This window comes from Sorex fumeus, unplaced genomic scaffold (assembly GCF_029834395.1).
Source record: "Sorex fumeus unplaced genomic scaffold, SorFum_2.1 ptg000111l, whole genome shotgun sequence".
In the NCBI taxonomy this organism is placed as follows: Eukaryota; Metazoa; Chordata; class Mammalia; order Eulipotyphla; family Soricidae; genus Sorex; species Sorex fumeus.
Window position 1 is genome coordinate 10,234,575 of NW_026606168.1, and position 20,861 is coordinate 10,255,435.

At 47.1% G+C, this 20,861-nt stretch overlaps 1 protein-coding gene across 4 annotated transcripts in view; it reads left to right on the plus strand.

Annotated features, from left to right (window-relative positions):
- Window positions 1-1,571: 1,571 nt before the first annotated feature.
- The window catches only part of MAPK6 (mitogen-activated protein kinase 6), a 43,849-nt gene continuing 24,559 nt past the window's right edge, over window positions 1,572-20,861 (plus strand). The window contains exon 1 of one of the 4 annotated variants that reach the window (XM_056135354.1): window positions 1,572-1,738. The gene's annotated coding sequence lies outside the window, so the exon portion shown is untranslated. Of the gene's footprint in view, window positions 1,739-15,403; window positions 15,561-15,966; window positions 16,108-17,284; window positions 17,304-20,861 lie in introns of those variants that run through there. The other 3 variants (XM_056135353.1, XM_056135355.1, XM_056135356.1) reach the window with 3 other exon arrangements.

The window sequence follows — 20,861 nt, forward strand, 5'->3', positions numbered from 1 at the left end:
ACCAGGGGCCAAGAGACAGTACCATAAATAGGGCACTTTCCTTGCATGTAGCCAACCTGGGTTCAAACTTTGGCAGTTGTATATGATCCTCTGAGCTCCACCAGGAGTGATCCCTGAGTGCAGAGCCAGGGATTAAGTCCAGAGCACTGCTGGTTGTGGCCCAAAAATACAAACCAGAAATTTAAAAAATCAAATTAAAAACAAAATAGGGACTAAGCAATATAGAATGGGGGTTTTTGAACCAGAGTAGACCCCCAGTCCAACTCCCAGTCCCACACGGCCCCCGAGCACCCCTTAGGAGTAGCCTGAGAATCCAGCCTCCTCTTCCAGAACTGCAGGCCCCGGGCAGCACTACATTCTCAGTCCTCTCATTGAGCCACTGGCCTCTCTGGCCGAGTATCCCTGCGAGTGGGCCCTAGGCCCCCTGAACAGTGCTTGGGAGACAACATCCCCCTCCCCCCAAAAAAGCACTATACAGATCACTTCTTCTTATTGATGAAAAAAAAATGGTGAATGAAACCTGGAGAGATATCTCAATAGGCTGGGCACATGTTTTGCATATGGGAGGCTTGGGTTCAATCCACAGCACCTCATGGTTCCCAGGATTAGCTCTTACAAAGGGAGGGAGGGAAGGAGGAAGGAAGGAAAGAAGGAAGGAAGGAAGGAAGGAAGGAAGGAAGGAAGGAAGGAAGGAAGGGTGCTAGAGAGATAGTACAGTGGGTAGGGTGCTTGCCTGGCATGTTGCTGACTTGGGTTCAATTCCTGGCATCCCATATGGTCCCTTCAGCCTGCCAGGAGTAATTCCAGAGCATATAACCAGGAGTAGTAAGCCCTGAGCACCACCAGGTGTGGCCCAAAATTGAAAGAAAAGAAAGAATGAGAGAGAAAAGAATAAAGTAGAAAAGAGGGGCTGGAGCAATTGCACAGCGGGTAGGGCGTTTGCGCACGGCCAATCCAGGTTCGATTCCCAGCATCCCATATGGTCCCCTGAGCACCGCCCCGGGGTGATTCCTGAGTGCAGAGCCAGGAGTAACCCCTGTGCATCGCCAGGTGTGACCCAAAAAGCAAAAAAAAAAAAAAAAAAAAAAAAAAAAGCGAGCGAGCGAGCGAGAAAGAAAGAGGAAGGAGAAAGGAAAAAATGGTATTGAAATACGAAAATTCATTTGAATGAGTAAAACATGGATCACCGGAAGAGTCAGTGGGAGTGAAGACTGAAAGGCAAGTCGAGGCTTCATCCTTGCTGACACACATGCCTGAGAACAGGGCAGGGACTGAAAACGCCGCCTCAGCATAGCCGGGCTGGCCCCTCATTCTGTCTCGCCCTCCGAGGAAGGGAAAGGGCCTCGCGGTAAAGCAAGTAGTGCATAGCGCACATCTCCTGTTTCCCTCTTCCGTCTGTTCCTTTCCTCTCCCAGGCCATCACGAATCTTGGAATGCAGAGATGTGCATTTGCGCTCAGCTTCCCCATACTGGGATGAAGATTATTTTTAGGCTTTAGTCTCTGAGTCACAGAGGGAGGAGGGAAAGAACCATTTTAATCTCTTCCTTTTCCCTCTTTCATAACCCGGCGTACAGCTACAGCATTTCACACATTTGCCTTTCTCTCTTCTCCTCTAGAATGCTTTGCCTTTTGTTTTTCCTTTGGAAACAGTTCTCCATAAACCTGCAGCAGAGGGTTCAGAAAATGGAAGCAAGTTTCCATTGCTAGAATGGACCACAGGCATTTAGCGGCTATGATGTAAGTAAGTCTATTTATTATTATAGTACTGGTTACTAAAGTTTGAAAAGTTGTATAGTGATTTCTCGTCCCTTTCTCACTTTCTCCTTAGCTGTACCTCACTCTGAACTTTCCTTTCTCTCTTCTACATGGAGAAGATACTTTCTCTCCCTCTTTTCCTTTCTCTCTCTCTCTCTCTCTCTCTCTGATATTTTTCCAATGCTTGTGTAAGAAGATACGGAAATTATGTTCTCCCTTTGCAGGTACATGCTTAAGTATTTCTCATGATTCATTCATTGCCCACTTTTTTTTTGAGGAATAAATAAGCATGAAATAGTGAATGCTATGCTTGGGAACAGGAGGGAAAGCAGGTTTCACGTTAGACATTAAATACAGAAAACCCCGACCCAACCACATCTTTTAAGACTGTGGGGAGAAAGTTTGTCTGGGATAAAGTGGACATGAAAAGAATACCTGTGGGTTGGACTGAATGTAAGAGGAGAGAGCTGGATCGGTGTCAGGAAACCCCTGTTGGAACAGGCAGCTTTCCAGACGAGATGAATAACACACCTATCTTATACAGGCATTAAGCATTTTCAGAATGCTTTCACACATGTTCTCTCATGGAATCCCTGCAACAAGTCTGCAAGGGAGTTGAGGGGGTGTTGTTTATACCAGGTTATAATTATTACTATATTTGGAAGGTTTTGGGGCCACATCTGGCTGTGCTCAGGGCTTCAATCTGGCTCTGTGCTCAGGAATCACTCCTGGTGGATCTCTAGGGCTCGCATGTGGTACGGGGATTGAAATAGGGTCGGTGGCATGCAAGGTGAGCACTTTTCCCACTGTACCATCTCTCTGGCCCTATTTATACCAGTTTCAAGATGAGATTAGGGGCCCGAGTGATTATACAGCAGGTAGGGCATTTGCCTTGCATGCGGCTTACTGGGGTCCATTCCCTGGCATCCAAAATGGTCCCCCAAGCACAGCCAGGAGTCATTCCTGAGTGCAGAGCGAGGAGTAACTCCTGCGTGTCGCTGGTGTGACCCAAAAAGCGAAACAAATTTTAAAAATGAAAATGAGATTAAATGGTTTTCCTGGAATTGAACTAAAAGGAGGCCGATTGAGGTGAGCACCCAAGTCTGCTGATTACTGTAGATGAAGGGAAGGGCACCAGGTGCATCCTCCTGATTTCTGAGTGGAGCTGCCAGAGTGTGGGCACAGAGTGTCTCAGTTAAAGGTTTCAGGGCCTGGGACTCCATGGAGAGATAATACATCAGGTAAGGCATTTGTCTTACATCCCTGGCACCCTTTATGGTTCCCTGAACACCCCCATGTGTGATTCTTGAGTGCAGAGCCGGGAGTAACCCGTGAGCATCACCAATGTAGCCCCAAAACAAAAGTTTCCTGGTCTGCTTGAAGGTAAGCTCATGTAAGAGAGTCACTGGCTCAGATATCCTGAGCAGAAAATACCAAGCATACACTTCTAAATGGAAGATAAATTGTATAAATGAGTGGAAAGACGTTCAGGAAATGAGTTTCCTTCTGTTCTGACTTTAAATAAATGCATTTAGGTTTTATTAGTCTGAAATATACTTCAAAGAGGATGAGCTTAGAGTAATGCTTTATTTCAAGATGGCTAGCCACCAGTTTTGTGGACTATTCGCTCAAATCACATAACAACAATAGGTATGCCGCCCTATGCTATGAAAGTGCAAAACAAAATAGAAAACATTTGTTCTATACACCATAAGGAAGCTATGCCTGGGATCATATATCTCATTCTGCTTCGAGAGAATTAATGGTAACAGATAGGGGCAACTAAAGTGAGTCAGAATTAAGCCCTGAGCACTGATGGGTGTGTCCCGCCCCCACACACAAAAAAAAATAGCACCAGTGACCAGAGGGGGTCTTCAAGTGGTAGAGCAAATGCCTAGTTAAGGGAGGGCCTGAGTTCCATGGACCCCTAGGGAATTTCTGGGAGTCTTGGTGGATTCCAACAGAATGTCCTGGGTCTAGCATTTGCCTTGCTGGATCTGAGTTCTTCTTCTTTCTTTTCTCTTTTTTTTTTCTGCTACAGCAGGTGGTACTCAATGCTTACACCTGTCTCTGCACTCAGGCATGACTCCTGTGTGGTGCTGTGGATTGAACCTGGGTCAGCCCCTAAGCCCAAGTTCTGAACCATCAGGCCCTCACTATAAGGTCCAGGCATGGCTGGGAATGGATCTGGGATGATCTTAGGGAGGTCCTATGAAAAATAGCATTGGTGCCAGAGAGAAAGTACAATAGCTAAGGCACTAGCCTTGCACATGGCTGACCCACGTTTGATCCCCAGCAATGTATGCGGTTGCTCAATCCCTGAGCAGAGAGTCAGGAATAATCCCTGAATACTGCCAAGTGTGACCCCCAAACAAAGCAAAAAAAAAAAAAGTAGCATTACATAAATGGTTATTTGCAGCAAGTAAAATCTTCCTCACTTTTCTGAAATTTCAATAATGCCATTTTCAACAAACATTTACAAAGAAACCACTAGATTCAAGCATCATATGAATCAATAGAGATTACAAAGAACATGATATCTTGGTTCAAAGCTGGGGAGATGGCACAACTTTGAAATAAGGGTAAGGCACTTTTTTTTTGTTTTTTTTTGAGGGGGGGAAATCACACCCGGCAATGCACAGGGGTTATTCCTGGTCCTGCTACTCAGGAATTACTCCTGGCAGTGCTCGGAGGACCATATGGGATGCTGGGAATCAAACTCCGGTCTGCCACATGCCAGGAAAATGCCCTACCCGCTGTGCTATCACTCCAGCCCCGGTACTTGCTTTCACCCAGGTTCCATCCCTGATATGGTCTCCTGAGGCTACCAGGAGTGATCCCTGAGTAGGGGATCCCAGAGCCAGGAGTCAGAACTGAGCATAGACAATCAAGTTTGACTCATCTCCTCTGTCCAATAACATGAGTAGATTTTTTTTTTTTTTTGCTTTTTGGGTCACAGCCGGTGATGCTCAGGGGTTACTCCTGGCTCATGCACTCAGGAATTACTCCTGGCGGTGCTCGAGTGACCGTATGGGATGCTGGGAATCGAACCCGTGTCGGCCATGTTGGCTGCGTGCAAGGCAAACGCCCTACCCGCTGTACTATCACTCCAGCCCCCAGAGTGGATTTTTTAAAAAAAATTTTTTTATTCCTTGCCAGGAATTAAACTCTGGGTCTCAAATATGCAAGGCAAGTGCTTTAGGGCTGAGCCCCAGCCCCAGCTCTGGTCATCTTTGTTGTTTTCATTGTTGTTTGGGGGCCACACATCGATGCTCTGCTACTACCCAACAGGAGGTACTCAGGAGTTACTCCTGGACAGTGCTCTGGGGACCAGTTGTTACCAGTGATAAAACTCAGGGCTCCTACATGCAAAGCATGTGCATCAGCCATTTGAATTCTCTCCAGGCCCCCAACTGAATAAAGATGCAGTTAAGCTCAGCACAAATATCCTTCTGTTCCCAACAGACTGGCCTGGATTCACGGGCACACAGAGTTTGTAGAGTTGGGCTGGTGTATGTTGATTGCCAGGGGTTAGCCAAGTTCGGCAGATTCTTCAGGATGCTGATCTGAAGACCTGGGCCCTGCCCAGCGCTCAGGATCGAGGGAAGTTGTCCTGAATAACGGACTTGTGATCATTTCTTTTGTCTACTGGGATCTGGCAGTCACTACCCTCCTCCGTGGCCTCAGTTACTTTGGAGCCAGGCAAGTACAAACAGTCCCTGCGTGGATGGCCGGAGTTAAACTCCCACCAGTTGATCTCTCACTTGGCTCAGTTCGGCACTGAGAATGCGTTTTCCCCAGAGAAGCAAAGGAACAGATACTTTGTTAGGTTCTCAGGCCTGCTCTTAGCGCTGGTGTCAGCCCCGCTGCAGGGTGAATAGGAGAGGCAAGCAGTGACCCTCACCACCGTTTCCATGGGAAAATGTGTCCCAGCAGCCGAATTAGGCCTTTCTTCCTCCCCCACTTCCTTCCCCAGTCCCAGGAAGGAAGCCTGCGTGTTTACTACCGGAAATGTAGCTGCAGTGTGGGCGGGCAGGCGTGGGGTGCTGGGGTGCGGCAGCCCTGGACTCCACCAGGAGATTGCAGGGGTGCCCCCTCCCACTCAAAGCTAGCTACCTTATTTCTGGGATGCCTTGTTCAGAAGTAGAAGAAAAGGTGGCGAAAGGCACTAAGACGTAATTTTCCCCACCTCCCTGAACACACACACACACACACACACACACACACACGCACACACACATGCACAAACACACACATCCCTCACCCTTATTCTGATCTTACTTTCCTGGCATAAGTTATTTTTAATTGACTATTTAATTTGTTTCCAAGAAATCAAAATTAAAACTAATCAGCATGAATCTTGTCATTCAAAATGTGCAATGCCCATTTAAAAAAAAGATTAGGCAATATGATTTACAAGCTTTCATTATTTATTTTTTTTGCATCATGCCCAGCAGTGCTTAGGGCTTACTCCTGGCTCTACCAGCTTCCTGGTAGGATGCAGGTGCTAGGGATAGAACCCAGGTCAGTGTCAAGGAAAGTGCCCTACTCATTGTACTGTATATCCAGCCCCTACAGAACTTTTAAAACAAATCTTTCAGGCATTTGCTGTGAAGTGTTTAGTACAAATTTAACAGCATCTAACTTGTGAAATAACCAAAAACACACAATAAGACACAATTTATTATGAGAGGATAGTATTTGGACCATACTCTGCAGAGCATAGGGCTTACTCTTGGCTTTGTGCTCAGGCATTACTCCTGGTAGTGCTCAGGGAAATTTATGTAGTGTCAAGGATTAGAACCAGGGTCAGCAGAATACAAGGCAAATGCCTAACCTCTATACGATCTTTCTAGCCCATTGTCTCACTTTTTTTTGGGGGGGTGGGGGTTAGGGAGGGAATATCCCTCATTCTGTGCTCAGGGGGAAAAGACAAAATTTCCATTTTGCGTCTTATTCCTACGTATCTATTTTTTTCTTACCAGTGCAGTAAAATAATATAGAAAACTGACTTAATAACCACCATTTCATTATTGATGCATATACTACTACACACACTCTACTTTCACTTAGTCACTTAGGAGTAAAAAGGATAGGGCCAGAGCAATTGTACATTAGGTAGGGTGCTTGCCTTTCATGCTAACGGCCAGGGCTTGAACTCTGGCATCCCATATGGTCCCCCAAACACCACCAGGAGTGACCCCTGATCATCACCAGGTCTAGCCCCAATACAAAACAAATGGTCATACACACACACACACACACACACACACACACACACACACACAGAGTAAGAAAAAAAAATGAAAGAAAATATTTTTAGCATAAGTGGTTGTCTAATACAGGGAAGTAACACAAGTATAAAAGGACACGATAACGCTCCCTGTCGCTTGTGTTCTTAGAATACCATTTCCTTCTTTCTGTTCTACTGGTAGTGGAAAGCACAGCCTTTCGAAATTACTAGCACCTCACTTACTCCACAGGAGCTATGATAAGCCTTGTACTGACTTGCTTAGCTTTGTATTTCTTTTTCAAAGATTTGAAGCCACACCTGGCTCAGGGTTTACTCCTGGGCGTTTGCTCAGAGGTTACTCTGGATGGGGCCCCAAGAGAACTTTGATTGGTCTGGATCAGCTGCATGCTAGGCAAAGGCATTTCCCATTGTACAATCTTTCTGGCCCCGTTACTTGCTTTGTTTTGTTTGAACAGCAGTGAGCAATGGGTCCAGGAGAATTTTGAGATCAAGAGGCACTTTAGATACAGTGTGACTGTATCAAATGTGAATAAGTGAGCTGGCAAGAGTGACACCTTGTGCCTATCTACTACTCACATGTCTGTGTTATTGTCCTACTCAACTGCATTAGAAAACACATTAATAAAATAAATATGTTTTGGGTTCTCACCTGACAGTGCTCAGGGGTTACTCCTGCCTCTGCACTCAGCAATCACTCCTTGCATGCTAAGGGGACCAAATGGAGTGCTTGGGATTGCATCCTGGCTGAACAAATGCAAGGCAAGCACCCTAACCTGCTACACTATCACTCCAGCCTTAGAAAAAGCACAGTTAAAGGAAACGTGCATTGCAAGATGGGACTGGTAGAGTGTTGAGAGGTATTGGGAGTGTTAAATAGAGTTCTAAGATCCAGCGTGAGGTCTTTCTGAATGTGGGGCTCTGTGTAATGCTCTTTGATGGTGGATTTGGGAAATAAAGTAGGAAGAAGCCTGGGTGGGGGCATTCACAGGCGTAGAGCTGCCCAGGGTGGCAGACAGACCTTAGGCCTCCTGGGCGCCTCAGCATTTTCCTTCTCGGAACCACATTCTAGTATTGACGGAGGCAGTCCGCTACACTCAACAGATGGGCAGGGGGATGAGAATATTTTCAGGAACGGCTGTTTCAGTGGTGGTGACTAGCAACTGGCAAAATTGATGCCAAATAGAAGATGAGATGAGATTGTGGCAGGCAGACTTATTAAATGATGTTAAATGATATTGTTTAACTAGTCAGATAAACAAGAAACTAAAACTTTGTAAAAGGAACAGAAAGACATTTATCCTCACACAGAAACCCTTGATATGTCTATCTTGGGAAGAGGTTTTTTTGTTTCATTTCTTTTTTTTTTTTTTTTTTTGGCCTCACCCTGCAATGTTCAGGGCTTATTCCTGGCTCTGTGCTCAGGGATGACTTCCTACAGGTCTTGGGGGACTATCTGGGGTGCTAGGGATTGAACCTAGGTCTGCTGCTTGCAAGGCAAAGCACCCGCCTTCTACACTTCTCTCCACCCCAGGATATGATGGGCTTTTTCAAGAAAAATACAATGCAAATTCAGCAAAAAGTTAAGTAATGATTGGTGCTGTAATATGCAAATTAGGCCCCCAATAAAAGTAAAGATTTGTTAAAGTTTCAATCTCTCAATGGTCCTTTTGTTTGAGTTAGGAAGTGGCAGGGGGCTGGGGCATAGCTTAAAGGAATGGAATCAATGCCTTGCATTGGACCAGTCCCGTTGTTCGATCCCTAACACTGCATGACCTTCTGAGCAATGCCTTGTTGACCTGGAACAACACTGGGGGGCTCCATTCTCCCTTCCCCCAGCCTCCACCTCCAGCAAAAGAAAACAAAAGTCCAAAGTGGCCAGTCAGCTTTGTTTCAGTACCTTCCCGGAGGGGAATGTGTCTGAATATGTCCAAGTCCAGGGCCTGCTACTCAATAGCCTCCTAACTCTGTTGTAGTTACCCAAACTCAAATGGCTCCACTTGGTTCCTTGTCATTTGATAAACTTGAGCACTCCGAATGACCAATGTAAATAACTCTCTGGGCACGAACTTAGTTATAAATTAGCCATTCTCCTTTTCCCCACTGACTGTGGCACTGTTGGAACCGAAAGGGGAGGGAAATGACTTTGTACAGTGAAAGCCGCTTTGTGTCCACCACTCAAAATATTTATCATTCTCTATGGTTGGGCTGGGAGACTCTTGCTTGTTCTTTTAGGTTTGGTTGGTTGGTTTGGGGCCATACTCGGCTATGTTCAAGGCTTGCTCTTGTTTCTGGCTCACTCCTGGCAGTGCTTAGGGGACAGTCTGTGGTGCCGGGTGGGAATCTAATGCATTCAAGGCAAGCGTTTATTGGGTTCCAGCCCTTGTCTCTTCTTTCCTTGTCTTTGCAGTGGCCATGTGGCCAGGAACCAGGTTGTGCTGAATAAGTGAGGATGGTAATAGTAGACCTCCTTGTCTCAGGAGATTCAATTTTCAAACAAGGGGACTCGCTCCAGAAATGAGGCGTGTCTGTTCTCAGGCTAACAAGGGATCTCAGGATAGAAGGAAGGCAAGAGTGCAAGTAAGAAAACCCTTGGGGACTGGGGGGGGGGGGGGGCAGAAAGACACAGAGACACAGAGACACAGAGAGATACAGAGACACAGAGAGATACAGAGACACAGAGAGATACAGAGACACAGAGAGATACAGAGACACAGAGACAGAGAAACAGAGCAGAGAGAGAGAGACAAAGAAAGATTTGCAAAGCAGGGGTGATGGCTGAAAGGATGGCAGTGCAGTTTGCAAGTGTGGAGCCCTGAGCTTAGTATCACATGGTTCCCCCATGGACTCCCCAGAACTTCTCTATGTACCAACCCTTTACTAAGCACAGCTTGGGAGGCCCTTCCCCCACAAAAAAAAAGTCCTCATAATTATTTGGTTTTGTTAAAAGTATCCCAGTAGGTATTTTCCAGTACATTTAAGTGTTAAATTAGATCAATGTTATCTAACAACTGTTTGTTTCACAAGGCAACTTCATTACAAGGAAAGCCAGATTTTGTCTAAAAACCGCATAGAGCTTATTGCAGTTCTTCTCCAAAATCCCATTTATCACAGCCTAAGAGAATGATACCATATCCATAAAGTGTTTACCAGACACAGGCTCCTTGGCAGGAACTTGATAAATGATGCTATTTCCATTTTCCTGAGGGGTAAGATCTACCTTGTCCCATCAAGGACGATGAAGAAATCCTTGGTTTTCTTTCTACTGGAAAAAACGTACTCAATGGCAAGGGAGAGAGCCACGGGTCATCTGAAAGGGCAGTCTCTATATGCTGGCACCCTGGCAGGGTTCCCTGATGCACCAGGACCACCACCACTGACATAACCACCAGAAGTCCTTGAGCACTTCTGGGGTTTCCCCTTAAAAAGGAAAATGCACAGAAAGCATCCGAGTGATTGACCTCTCCCAGAACTTCACCTACAGCTTTGAAGGACTTTGAGGGAAGGCATGTTCTTCATCATCTATCCTTCTCACGATCATTATCCTCAAACCCTAGTTCCTCCTCATTTGCCGTTGCTGTGAATTTGCCCACTTCTGTTTGTCATGCCAACAAGATATCCTTGTAGCACTTCAGGTCACTTGATGTGTATAATTTTGAGTTGCCCTATGCATGGTTCTGTTCTAAAGTCAAACAAGGTAACCACATATGACCTTCTACTTCCATCTCTCCTTCCATAAACGAGCATCCTTTCTGTGGCACTGCTCAGAGGATGATATGTAGTGCTGGGGATTGAACCTGGGTCAGTGGCATGCAAAGCAAGTACCTTACCTCCTGTAGTGTTCTCTGTCTCTCTGTCTCTGTCTCTCTCTCTCCACACCCCCTCCACCTCATGTTTATTTTTATTTATTTATTTAGCTCTTTGGGTCACACCTGGTGATGCTCAGGGGTTACTCCTAGATCTTCACTCAGGAACTACTCCTGGCAGTGCTTGGGGACCATATGGGATGCCAGGGATCGAACCCAGGTTGGCCCGTGCAAGGCAAACACCCTACCCGCTGTGCTATCGCTCTGACCCCTCATGTTTATATTCTTAAGTTATATTAAGTGATTGCTTTCTTAGAGATGGTTTAGAGAACAAGCTGTAATTTGGTTTGTAAATTTCCACCCAAGGAATTCATTGCCAATTATATTAGATTCTCCTTGTCTGTGGTAGGTTATGCTCTATAAAGTCATTCTTGGGCCAGAGCAATAGTACAGCAGGGAGGGAGCTTGCCTTATATAGGGCCAACATGGTTAGATCCCTAGTTTTCACATAGTCCCGAGTACAGCCAGGAGTGATCCCTGAGTGCAGAGCCAGGAGTAATCCCTGAGCACCGCTGGGTGTGACCTCCAAACCAAAAAACAAACAAAAAAGTAAGATTCATGAATTTAGCAATCTAATGAGCTCTATGAAACAAATCACTAACTGGGCAGCACCTCATATAGCAAGGATAAAGATAATGCAGGAGTTGTCCAAAATGGAAGATTTCTATAGTCTGAAAGAGAATGGGAACAAGAGCGATAATACAGAGGGTAGGATGTATATCTTGCATGCACCCAACCTGGGTTCAATTTCCGGTACCACATATGGTCCCCTGAACCCTTCCAGGAGTGATCCCTGAGTGCAGAGCCAGGAATAAACTTTGAGCACCAACAGGTGATGTCCCATCTCTCCCCCTAATCCCCCCAAAGAAAGAAAGAAAGAGAGAGAGAGAGAGAGACGAAGGGAAGGAAAGAAAGAAGAAAGAAAAAAAGAAAGAAAGAAAGAAAGAAAGAAAGAAAGAAAGGAAGGAAGGAAGGAAGGAAGGAAGGAAGGAAGGAAAGAAAATGAGACAAGGTCATCAGCAAAATGAGAGATTGTAGGTGCAGCCAGCTCTCCTTAGGTGAAGGTAGGGAGGGGTTGTGTTGCACATAATCTCACTAGGAATCTACAGATTGATTTGAAATACTTTCTGGAGAGGTTGCAAGTTGTTAAACCTGAGTGGGACCTGACAAGATCAACTCCATTTTGGGCCTGCTCTTTTTCCTTTGTGTTTTGGTTTTTTGTTTTGGCATGACATCCGATGTGCTCTATGCTTACTCCTGGCTCTGTTCTCAGGGATCACTCCTGGTGGTGCTCTGAGCTTGGCCACATGCAAGCCAAAATTTACATAGGTCTAGGGTCAGGGGTGGGGAGCGGGGAACGAATGAGATAGCACAGCAGATGAGGCGCTGTCTTGTACCCTTACATGCAGTCCACCTGGGTCCGATCTCCCAGTACCCCATATGGTCTCCTGAACGTGGGAGCCAAAAACATATGTAGGCCTGGTTGTCTTCCCAGTCCATAACTGATCTCTTTCTTTCCAAATTACCCTCTGCCTTAGTTGAATTAATTGCCTTAGTTGAATTGCCTGGTTTGATAAGTGATAAAGTAGCCTTGTTGAAGAAGGGGTATTTACCCTGCTGAAAACTAAGGCTGTTGTTCAGATAAATGGACTTTGAGGAAGTTCCTGAAATGGCAGTAGAGTTCTTTGTCACGCTATCTTGTTAAAAATAGTAGCACTGTCCTCCCGTTGTTCATTGATTTGCTTGAGCGGGCACCAGTAATGTCTCCATTGTGAGACTAGTTACTGTTTTTTGGCATATCGAATACGCCATGGGGAGCTTGCCAGCTTTGTCGTGCTGGCAGGATACTCTCGGTAGCTTGCCGGGCTTCTCCAAGAGGGGTGGAGGAATCGAACCTGGGTAGGGGAAAAAAAAAACAGGGGCAAGGTTTTATCCCTGGCACCATAGGGATGACTGAGCAAGGCCTTGGAGCGATCCCCAAGCACTGCCAAGTGTGTCACCACTTCCCCCCACCTCCAAATAAAAAAAATACTCAAAATGGAGGTTCATAGAGGTTTTAGGGCACATTACTATTATTTGCTTGTTTTTAATTCCACACCTGACTGTGCTCAGGGATTACCCCTGGCTCTGCATTCAGGGATCACTCCTGGCAGTGCTAAGGGGACTGTATGGGGTACCAGGGATTGAACCCTGGTCAGCTGAGTGCAAGGCAAGCACATTAATCCCTGTTCTATTTCTACAGCACCATTTGTAATTTTAATCTATCTGGAGTTCCCAGATCTGCATTGGTGAGGTGATATAATAAGGCACTTCCCACCACTGCTTTCCCAGGAGAGACAGTGACTTTATGGGAAATAATGATTTCTCTTTCAAATACTCTTATCCCATCCTCTTCTGCTTATTTAAACATTCCCCTTTATATTACTCCTGACTGTACCTTTATAATTGGTAGATGAGATGCTACCTAAATTCATGAATCATTTAATAAAAATCAATCAGATCTCTTAATTTGTGACTTTTTCACAATCTTCTAGGGCAAGAAGAATACAAGCCATTAAAATCATGTTTATGCAGGTCAAATTATACAGTCAGTTAATGTACTTATTCTTAGTTGTTAATCCTGTTTTTATGTGGCTATAGGGTTTCACCTCTAAGTACTTTTTAAACGGCATGTTAGGTTCCATTAGTGAGTAGTAGTATTTAAAAAAAAAAAAACCTGGAGCAAGAGCCCAGGGCCCTCCCAGAAAGGTAACTTTTGTCAACGATTATTTTTGAGGTGGCAGTTTGGCTCCCCTTCAAAAGGATTCCTGGGGCTGGAAAGATAGTACAGTGGGTGGGGTTCAATCCCCAGCACCCATATGGTTCCCTCAACTGACCAGGAGTGATTCCTGATCCCTGAGCACAGAGCCAGGAGTAAACCCTGAACACCGCTGGGTGTGGTCCCCAGCCTCCTCCCCCCCCCTCCCCCCCGTGGGGATTCCTTTTTTTTTTTTTTTTTTTGGCTTTTTGGGTCACACCTGGCGATGCACAGGGGTTACTCCTGGCTCTGCACTCAGGAATTACTCCTGGCGGTGCTCAGGGGACCATATGGGATGCTGGGAATCGAATCCGGGTTGGCCGCATACAAGGCAAACGCCCTACCTGCTGTGCTATTGCTCCAGCCCCAAGAGCTTTTTTAAAGATCACTTGAATCTTGGAACTAAGGTGCCCTTGACCTCTGGCTCTAAGATGCTGCTGCCTTTCAATATAGTGATCTCTATTCTGGGCCACACTCCATCAAGAGGCTAATAAGGCAGCCTTGGAGGTCAGGGGTTCAGCTATATAATAAGAACCCTGAGCAGAGGCACAAATGCTTGTCATTATATTTCCTTCCCCCTCTCCAGATCAAACATTAAGGTGGTGGTTGATAGGGATGCAGGAAGGTAAAGTGTCCTACAACCCCAGGGGAAGTTAGCCTTGTGGAGGTGGGGGGCATCGTGGTCACAGGTAAGGAGCTCTTATTGTAGGGAACAATCTTCCCCTTTCTCTTGGTTTTATCTTCTTATCACCTCCTCATACCTCATCATCCAGCGGCATTGCCTTATAAGCAAAAAAATCATACAATATTCAAGCACAACAAGCCAGTTGGACATCTTGAATGGTCCTTCGCTTTGGTCATGGAGCTTTGAAGATGGAGAATAATCCCTGAAAAAAAAAAAATTGCATGCGACCTGCAAAATACCCACACCTATTTACACCCACATCGCCAACGTTGGAACCCTGAAATGGTTCTGTGGATTCAGCATGTCATGATAAAAATGTTCGTTTTTCATACAAGAAGTTGCCACCGCACCGCACAATGTACCCTTCCCAAACAACACTGCAGTCAAGTTGGCGGGGTCCCTGCTCTAGTACCCAGCAAGATACTCTCTGCCTCTTTGTCTTTGCTCTCGCTGTTCCCTCTTCTTTTTACTCCGTGTTTCTTTTTTTTTTTTCGGGGGGGGGGGGATGATGGGTCTCCTTCCCTTCCCCCTTGGATTCCAGGTTCTTTCAGATGCCGCAAAAAAGATCCCCCGTGGTGGCTTCTCTTAGAAGGCCTTGCCCAGAGCCTCAGAATGAATGCCCTTGTTAGCCCTCCAACACGTTTGTCAGGTCCAGCTATCCCACCCATCCGTGCTCCCCGAAGGCCTGTTACTTTGGGCGGGGGGGAGGGGGGCTACCCGGAGCCCCGCACGTAATAGGTGCTTAATAAACGCTCGCCTGGAGTTTCTCCCCTTGGCGTTCCAGTGCCGAGCGCCGGAAGCGCAGCCCCCGAGGGCCGTTCCCTCGCCCCCGGCCCGGGGCAGGCGCCCCGCGAGCTCCCCGAGGGCACACCCCCCGCCCCGACCCCGCTCCAGCCCCGCTCCAGCCCCGTGGCGGGCGGGCGCGCGCGCGCCGTCCCGGGCGTTGGAAACTCGGGCGCGTGCGGGCGCGCGGGGCCGGCGGGGCGGGGCCGGCGTGGAGTGAGCCTGTGACGTGAGGGGGCGTGGCCGCGCAGGCCCCGCCCCCCGCTCCCTCGCCCTCTCTCGCGGGTCGGGGTTACATGGCGGCGACTGCGGCAAAGCGAGAGCCTCGGAGCCGCCGCTGCCGCCAGCCTCGCCGGAGACCTGCGCCGACCCCGGGGGCTGTCCGCGGGCCCCGCACTCCCTCGATGAGCCGGAGGAGTCCCGTGAGTGCGGGGGGCGTGCGTGTGCGCGCGCGGGAGCGCGGGGAGCGCGTGTGGACGTGTCCGGGCGCGCCGGCGGGGCGGCGGGCGGGCGGGCGGGCGGCGGGGCCGGCCCGCGCCTCCATTGTGTGTGCGTGACCCCGGCGGCCGCCGCTCGCCTCCACAAAGGCGCTTTTGTTCGCCGCCCGCGGCCGCCCGCCCGCCGGCTCGCCGGGCCTGGCGGCGCGTTCCCGCGCGGGCCGGGGTGGGGGGTCCCCGCGTGGGGCCGGCTGAACGGCCGGCGCGCGCCCCTCCCACCCGGCACGCCCCTCGCCGGCCGCCGGGCCGCGCGCGCCCCCCGCGCTCGCTCGCTCGCTCGCTCGCTCCCGGCCCCGCGAGGGGCGGCGGCCGCCCGGGCGGCGCGGGGCGGCGCGGAGTGTCGCCGGCCGGCCCGGAATGCGCCCCGCGTCTCCTCCCCCATCCCGCTCGGGTGACTCGGCCTCAGCTGACTCCCGGCCGGGCAAAGTCTCCCGCCGACGCGGCGTCCCCCGCGACCCCGCCGCCCGAGGAGGTACCGAGGACCCGGCGCGGCCGGCGGGACTCCCCCCGCCCCCGCCCCCCGGGGCCGCCCGGGGAGCGGCCGCCGGGAGCGGTGGGGGGGGGTCCCGGCGCAGGACCCGCGGGAAACTTGTCTCGGCGCGTCCCCGGCCGCGGCCGCCCGAGCCCCGAGTCCAGGGGGGTCGGGGCCGCCGCCTTTTGTTCCGGGCCTCGGCGAGGCTCCCGCCGGCTCAGGTGTTCGCCCCCTCCCGCCTCTCGGGGCTCGCGGGGCGAGGGTCGGGGGAGGTGGGACCCGAGCGAAGCCCGCCAGCTGCCTTGGCCCGCCCCCAGCCCCCCCGAGCTAAAAATAAGTTGGAAGTCGGTCCCGGTAATAACTTGAAACAACAAAAAGAAAACACCGCTACGGGGATTTGTCGCGGACAGAAATCTTGAAAGGTGGGGGGTGCGGGGCCTCCTAAAACAGCCAGCGGCTTCTAAAGTGATTTTGGGGCTGGGTGGGTTTGTTCAGGGCCTTTCTTGGCTAATTCATTGTTTGTTGTTGTTGTTGTTTCGGATTTTTTTCAAAGTTCGGGCTGGTTCCGAAGGGCGCCACTCTGGGAAGCGGGGCCTCGAGGGGTCTGAGCAGGCAGAGGGTCGCATCCCAAGCAGGGCCTGGCGCCGAGTTGGAATTGTCCCCCGGCCTTTTCTTCCTAGAAGCGGCGGGTTTTAGAGGTTGGAAGGAGGCTGCCTCGGGAGGACGGAGTCGTCGCTGTCGGGACTGCGTCGTTCAAAGGCAGGATGTTGGTGTGGGGTTTGCCCCGCGCCACGGGGATGCGAAGTCCTTTTCCATCTGCGTTGCAGGGTTTGGACCTCAGAAAAATGCTGATTGTTAATCCTGAATTCCGTAATTGCAGGCGTTTAGGAAGTCAGTCAGATTTGAGCAGGACATGGCTTGAATCATTACTATTCAGGGAATGAAGCATTCCCGGAAAATAAATGATAGCTCTTAGGAACCTTGACGTCTGACCGTATTTTGAAATTCCAGTATTTGCAGGACAGGATTATAAAGTTGTCTTCTGCCACTTTCTGTGATTCAGAGGTTCTTAACTGATTTGCGGCGGAGAAACGATATGTTCTAAGTGACAACAAGTATGAGCTCTGAAGAAGTATTGCGGTGTTTTACATAAGTTCTCTTAAGCTTTGCCGAGAATTCGTAACTGACAAAATAAGGTTTGCTGACTCAGGGGATGGGGTCGGGTGGGAGGAAGCTTCGAAGTGCTGCAAGTTTTGAGTTGGGTGATGACTCATCCTGCCCACTGCTACGTGGCCCCTTTTTTTTTTTATACACTGTACTTTTTTAAATGATAGGCTAAAATGCTCCTTCCCACATGAGTCTCTTTATGAACCACAGATTCTCAAAAAAAAAAAAGGTAACATCTTCTTGCATTTTAAAAGAATATGGCTCAATCTTATAGATGGAATTTTGTAACATTTGTTGAGGAAACTAAATCTAATTGCTAGTCAGTTTTTGCAATTAAGTGCTTGAATATTAGCAGTTCTCGGATGTTATGTAAGATTTGCTAGATTTATAGAGGACAAATGCTTTAATAGAATGGGTTTGAGTTAATATTGGTAATGCTATAAAAGTTATCTTTGTAGTGTCTAGAAATCAAATGTAAAGGTACAGAAAATTTTGATCAGATAATAGCTTTTAAAATGGGCATTTTATGCTGATGAAGAATTATGCATAGTGCTTTTTCTTAATTTTACACTTTAATAAAGAAAACTTGAATGGTTGTTGATAAAGACACTTTAATCATTTTTCTTAAAAGGGAAGATGCCCGTACAGCTCCAAGTTTAGGAGTTACATTAACAGTCAGTAGAAATAATGGCTTATTTGGATGGATATTATTTAGTTGTTGTTGAAAAAAAGATTGAGAATAATAGTGTTAGAAGTTGGAAGTACAAATTCTCTCCTAGTTTTTATTTATATATCATCTCTAAATGACTTAGGAGGTTGTGAGTAGTAAAATCTGCTGTTCACTTGGAGAGATTTTGAGAGACCATTGCATGATTTATATAGAACTTTTTAAAAGTTTCATTATCTTTAAAACATTAATTTATACTAAAGGAAATAAAAATTTGAAGATTTTTAAATATTTATATATCTTTATAAATATGTATCACAAATATAAAGACTTGAAGTTTGAAGGACATTCTATCAGTTAGAGATTGGATGTGTTTTTCAAGTGTTTTCTTAAGTAATATCAGTAATTTGCTGTTGTGAGTCCTTTAGAATTTATAAGCCAAGTATCTCCTTTCTGTGAGGCATTGGCCTTATGAAACCATAAGCCTTTTCAGCACTGGTATCCAGTTCCTTGTTCGCATTGCCCACTTGAACCTTTGTTGTTATTCTGGGTCCCCTGTGAAAAGAGAAGGAAGATGCCTCAAAAGTCCATTCATGGCTTTGTTGGTTGTGCTCTTATCAGCTCCTTCAGATTGTTGATTTCATTTATTGCAACTTGTTGGGGCTAAGGGGATTCAGGTCAGGTTTTTAGTGTTCTCAGGGCTCAGAATGAGAATTCATCAAAACAAAAGCAGTACTGTTACTGTAGTTAGTAGCTTCTTTTCCAGGAAGTAGCTTTTCTTGTGGGGCTGATGGTTTTAAGGTAACATTGGTGTGGGCTGAGGTCAACGTTATTTTTTTTTTCCCTTCCATGAATTACTTACTTGGAAATTACTGTGTATCCTTCTGATAGTTTTTAAAGATTTTTCGGTTGGTGCTGGAGGAGGTGTTTTCCTTGCACGCATCTGATCAGGTTACATCCTCAGCATCTCATATGATCCCCTAAGCCCTGCTAGGAATAATTCCCGAGTTCAAAGCAAGAAGTAACCTCTCAGCACTGGTGTGGCCCAAAAGCATGTATATCAGCCTTTCAAATAATCTTCTGGAAAGTTGTAAGGAAATAAATATTTATATTGCAAATCACATTCCCATTGATTTTCATTTAAATTTGGAAAGAAATCTTTTCGTGGAAAAAATGGTATCACAGAAATTGTTTCTTCAAACCCTGGCACTTCAGGGAAGTCTGCCTCTGCAGAAAGTACAAATCTCTGCTTTACCTATGTTCATTTGTAAACTACTTCAGAGTGATAGTGTATATCATGAGGGGTCCTAATATTGTATATCATAGAGGGGTCATGGTCGTTAGCCATCGCCAGATAGGATGCAGACAGGAGCAGTCCACTCCACAGGTGTAAAAAGGTTGAAGAGAGCTCTAGAACAACTCTACTGTTGTTTTGGTGGCCACCTCACCACTTTCAGCCATTTGAATAAAAATTAACTTTTAAAAATTCATTTCCTCAATCATGCCAGTGAATTTTAGTTGTTCAATGGACACTTTTTTTTCTCCTTCCTTTTTTGGGTCATACCTGGCAGTGCTTGGGTGTCCATATGGGATGCTGGGGGGTTGAAACTGGTTCCTTTGTATGTAAGGCAAACACCCTACCCGTCGTACTGTCGCTGTGGCCCCAGTAGATGTCTCTTAAGAAGTGCATGTCTTCTCATCTTTGATGTTTCTGCTTTTCTTTGGTTTAGCGGTGCTCAGGGCTTCCCTCTGGTCTTTTGCTTGGGGATCAATTCCCAAGGGGGACCATAATGAGTCCTGGAATGGAACCTGGGTCAGCCAAGGTACCTGTTGTCTGCTGTACTATCTCTGGTCCCTCTTTAATTTTTTTATTGTTTTTTTTTGGGGGGGGCGCACACACAGAAATGCTGAGGAGTTACTCTTGGCTTTGCACTCAAGGATTGAAACTGAGTCAATTGCTGTACTATCTCACTGGCCCTCTTCAAACTTTTTTTTAAAAAATAGTTTTTTTTTCATTGGATCACAGTGAAATCCACAGTTACAAAATTGTTCGTAATTGGATTTCAGTCATATCATGTTCCAATACCAGTCCCTTAACCAGTGTATATTTCCTACCACCAATGTCCCCGGTCTGCCCTCTGCACCCTTGCCCCCGTGGCAGGCATTTTTCTTCTCTCTCCTTTTTTAAACTTTTCAAAGGAAAAACTATATTAGAGATTACTTTGCACTCAATGAAACGTGATAATGGAGTGGGCCCGTTAGCTCTTAAATACATTAGTGGTACAATTACAGAAATTTATTTTTTAAACACTTTTATGTAGACACTGTGGTTGCAGAGTTGTTCATAATACAGTTGTTTAGGGCTTCCTATGTTCTAACACCAGTTCCACCACCAGAGTGACCTTCCCTCTACCACTGTCCCCATTTCCCCAACCACTTCCCAAGCCTGACCCCTTAGACACACAGTAGTTAATTTTATATTGCTTGTTACAACTAAATGGCTAAAGGAATTATAAAAAATACTTCAGTAAATTTGTAAAGATTGTTATGGCAGATGTACTATTGTCCAGCCCCAAGAGGTTCTTATACTTGGTGCCTCAGAATTGTTTATTTCCTGCCTCTGTGTTGTCCACCTTCACAGGGCAGCTGCCGTGGACATGGTGGAGGCCTGTATGCCCCACAGTCTCCCAGCTGTACTGCCTTGCCCTGAGACTTGGCGGTCAGGCAAGATGCACAGGAATGGATTGACAGGTGGGGCTTGTAGCTAGGCTCCTCTGAAGTCCCCATGCAGACTAAACTTTGGTCCATTATCTCCATATAAATCTGAGTTTGACTTAATTCTGCAACTGAAAAATTCCTTGTTTTCCTTCCCTTTTGCCAGGAATTCCAATAACCATGGTCTTGTCTCTTACGAAGGACT